Consider the following 4,789-nt stretch of genomic DNA (forward strand, 5'->3'; position numbering starts at 1 on the left):
TTTTCCCCAATCTCTAAAACTCCATTATGTCAACTGGGTGAGTCGCCACTGTAATCCTAGCACTAGGGAGGCAGAGGTAAAGGATTGGAAGTTCAAGGTGACCTTAGGCTGTGTAGCAAGACTGTCCTTCAAAACTAACCCAAGCCAACGCAAAACAAAACTTTGATATGATGTCGAGGGACAAAGATTTGGGGCCTATCGGGAAAGGATATAGTTTGGAAAGATCTACGCTGTCAGGTGTCTTCCCCAGCTAGATTCTTTTCTGGAAGGCTATATTTCCTAGGCTTACCTCCACAGATTGGTTCTGTCTCTGTGCTACCTGCATTAGAATCACATATCTTTTGGACTCTTAAGATTGCCTTTCTTATCTATGTCACTTAGGAAGTAGAAGATAGTCCAAAGGATTATACATTTTTAAATGTGCCGTTTGAAAAAAGTTTTATGGATTCATTTTTTAGGCGCTGTCAGATGTGGCTTTAGATATGCCGTTTCAGAGACCGAAAGGACCATTACCGGCCTTTTCCTAGGCGTTTTCTCCAAAGTAATTTCAGTCCTTTATCATTAGAGAAATTTGAAAGGCAAACTGTTGATTTAAAAAGAAAAATACAAGAACTTATTTGGGTCTCAGTTTCACTGTGAGTGTGGCTGCCTGTCAGCAAGTTCCCAAGTTCTCTGAGCCTGATGAGGTTTTCACTTTCATAAAAGAATGAAATATTGACCCGATAAACTTGTGAGTGTGAAATGTGTAGTGTGCCTGGCTCATGTCAGGTGTTCGTTCACATTTAGTGAGATTTTGTTCAGTTTGGGTTTGCTTAATGCCCCAATTAAGCAGCCAGATTTTATTTTTTTTAAAGTGGATATGTGTGAAGCTTAAATCACAAGAACCTTTCATTTTCAAGCTCTTCCAAAGGCTCTGAACCCTATTCTGAATTTAAAACTTCCAACCATTTTTTTTTTTTTTTTTTTTTTTGGAAATAGAGATTTCTCCCACCTACGTATGATCAGAGCCCCACAGAGTATGACTCTGCCCAGATTAGTTAGGATGCAGGCCTCCCCTAAGCATCCTCTACGTCAAAGTTTCTCTTAAGGCAGTCCTTACAAATACCTTTTCTAAAGTTTTCACGTGTCACTTGAAGGTTATGTGTGACAGAAACTTGATATTAAATTAGAAAAGGCACAGCCTGTTAATTCATGGTGCTTGTCCTAGGACTATGCCCAAACATTTTCAACTGAAGGCAAGTAAAATGCTCACCACTAAAAGGAGGTGGCAGGTGGGCTAGTTATTATTAATGGCATCCGAAACTACATATGTGGCAGGCGGTAGCAAATAGTAAAGGACAAAAATGGCAGTGCTCACTGAAGCAGAGCCTCTTTAAATTTCATGTTGTGACATTTGGCAGGCAGAACTGTGATAGAATATTAAAGCATCTAATGGGCAGGCAGCATCCCAACTCACCTTCCTCTCTGCCCTTGCTTTGAATGACTCCAAGAGGAAGGACACTTGCTATTCTGATGTAGTCTTTTCTACAGCCAATCAGCAATGTTTATTTCCTAACATTCTGATCATCGTGCCTTCAACCTGGATTATAAATTCCGAGGTGTATCTTTGCCTTATAATGATGTGTGTGGGTTTTTTTTTTTTTATTGAAAAAAAAAATTTTCCGCCTCCTCCCCGCCTCCCATTTCCCTCCCCCTCCTCCCGCCCCTCTCCTCCTCCCCCCACTCCTCTTCTCCTCCCTCTCCAGTCCCAGGAGCAGTCAGGGTTCCCTGCCCTGTGGAAAGTCCAAGGTCCTCCCCCCATGTGTGTGGTTATTATAGTGAAAAGCTTTTAGCAAAAAGCAATCCTCCAAACCAGAAGCCAAGTAGTATTGACGGGGAGTTCGTTGATAGAATCTAGTACAGGAAGAAGAGAGAGATGTTTTAGATGATCGTTAAAGATGGAGGAACTTGAAGTAATTTTTCCTGATGTAGAAAGCTAGATCATCTGCTGATTGGAAATGTTTGGTGGGAAGACCCTGGAAGAGTGATGGTGAGAGGTTTGGAATGGCACCTGAGCAGTGAGGAAAGAAAGTCAACCATGCAAGAGTACAAAATACGCAAGGCTTTGTAGTGCAAAAGGTCAAGGTGAATTTGGAAGCTGAAGATCTGTCATGCTAGGAATCAGCAGTTATATAGTTTTACATCAGTAACTGGCAAACTGGAAGCTACAGCTGAGAAAAACATGATGGATTCTGGGCTGGAACCTGGCAAAAGAAATAAGCAGAAATTAAGGAAGAAGGGTTTGAGAATGTTGGTGAGAGTGTCCATCGAAAGGTTTGCTGGAGTCTTCGGGGTATTCAGGATACAAAAAACAATATGATAACATTGACTGAGAGAGAACAAACAAGAAAGGAGTTGAGATTGAGGAGTGTAGGGTAGAAGAATAAAGGTTCAAGTCAATGGATGTACATCTTATGAAATGACTTGGAGACTTCATTACCAGTTAGATAATCATAGTAGCAATCACGATGACTTCTGCAGTAACTTTGTATATTTTGCTTCCTATCGCTGCATAATCACTGAAATTCATGTGGTATCTCAAAATAGGCCTTACAACAGGTTATTCACAATGACCTCATCCAATGTTATAGCATTTGATTTTAGTATCTGTTAAGAAAAAGCGTGATTGCTCTATAATTAGAGAACTCTGAACCATTTTAGTGTTAGTTTTGCCAGCGGAAAGTCAAATTAGTCTAATTAAGTCAGGTCTCCAAAAGTAGAGGCAATTATTTTCATATTAATGCCAGAGATTAGGGGGAAAGAAAGAGGGAGAGAGGAAGAGTGGGAGGGAATTACGTTTCTCTGTTGTTTATTATAATCATTTTGTTGGCTCCTTCCCCTTAACACTTTTTTTTTTTTTTTAGATAATTTTTGGGGGTTTTTGTTTGTTTTTGTTTTGCTTTGGGACAGGGTCTCACTTGCCGTGGCTGGGCTGGAGCTCGATATTTAGACCTTGACTGACCTTTAACTCACAGAGATCCACCTCCTGCCTCCCAACTGCTGGAATTAATGCACCACCACAATCTTGTTTTTATTTTTAACTGTATGTATATGTATGGGTCTGTGCACATGAGTGTGGTTCTTGAAGAGGCCAGAAGAGGGCATTGGATCCCTTGGAGCTAGAGTTACAGGTGGTGATTAGCTGCCTGACCTGCATGTTTGGAACTGAACTTGGGTTCTCTGAAAGAGCAGTTTGCACTCTTAATCACTAAGCTAGCTCTTCAGTGCCACCAACCCCTTGCTTAGCTCTTTTTATAGTTGTCTCAACCTAGTCTGTACCTACATTTAAAGAGAAACCAAGCATGTGAGATGGCTGAGATGAATTTCCTTTACTCTTGAGAGTTTTTGGTTGGTTTTTTAAAAGTAATACTTTGTCTTAATGTTTCCAGATTCTTTGTATAATGGTATTCAAACGAGTGTATGAATTTTCAGCTGGGTAATGATGGCGCACACCTTTAATATCAGCACTCAGGAGGCAGAGACAGGTGGATCTTTATGAGTTCAAGGCCAGCCTGGTCCACAGGACAGGAGCTAGTTCCAGGACAGTCAGGGCTGTTACACAGAGAGACCCTGTCTTGAAAAACAAACAAACAAGCAAAAGACAAATATACAAATTTTCACAGAGGCTTTTCAAGAAAAGTATAAGCAAGGGCTAGGAAATGGCTCAGCATGAAGATATGAGTTCAAATCTCAGAACCCATGTGAACATGGCCATGTGTGTATCTGTAAGATGTGGAGACAAAAGGATTGAAGATGCTTACTGGTTTCCACACAATTGCAGTTCACTGAAAGATCCTGTCTCAAGGTAATAAGGCCAAGAGTAATAGAGCAGGACACTAGACATTCCTCTCCCGACCTCCAGTGCACAGATGTGTGTGCCCTAATCCCCTCCTCAACACTCACAAAGAAAGAAAGAGAAACAGAGAAGAAAAGGATATTTTTCAGAAAAGGTTTTTCTGGACCCTCAATTTCCACAAGAATTCCATGCTACTATGGATGTGCCTGAGAGTACTTCTTAGTCTCATTTTCACCTCCCTTTCCAACTGCAGTTTGCTCACTTAAAGAGTGGAATGCATTGTAACCATCTTGAATCTTATTTCAGTGACTTGCTTTGAGAGTGTGTAAAATTCTTAAAGGCATTCACAACTTATAATGCAAAATGTTGGTGTCGAGGTTAGTAAAAGTAAAGGACCATTAGTGTCCAGGAGTCTGGTTCCAGTTCTTTACTCTCAGCAAAAATAAGAGATAGCTCATTAGATTGCCAGTTTAGGTTTTTTAGAATTAAATTTTGATAATGAATTACTATTTGAATTTTGGCTTGTAATTCAGAAAAAGTTTCAAACACTTGAAAAATATTGCCATAGTAAATACCTTCCATCTCCATCTACTTGTTTATATACAAGCTTTTTCCCAGTGAGGATTGCATGTAATAAAGACAATATGAATGGAAGTGATTTTGAAAGGCTATCTTATTCAAGGAGTAAGTAAATATACATGGATTAAGCGTGGGGAAATGCTATCATATTAATAGAATTGTTTTACTTAGAAACTGTTTTTGAAATAGTCAAAACTTCTGTCACAAACATGTTATGTCAGAAACAGATTTGTGTCTTTCTACAATGTCAGAATTTGTTGAAGAATAATAAATTCCCAAACTACTTCAGTTTCCTTGGCTGTAGTTTGCCAAGTAGTCTTAATTTTCCTTGGTAGTTAGTCTAGGAATATACAGTTCTTGGATTCCAATCTTAAC

Source organism: Chionomys nivalis, chromosome 10, assembly GCF_950005125.1.
Source record: "Chionomys nivalis chromosome 10, mChiNiv1.1, whole genome shotgun sequence".
Lineage (NCBI taxonomy): Eukaryota > Metazoa > Chordata > Mammalia > Rodentia > Cricetidae > Chionomys > Chionomys nivalis.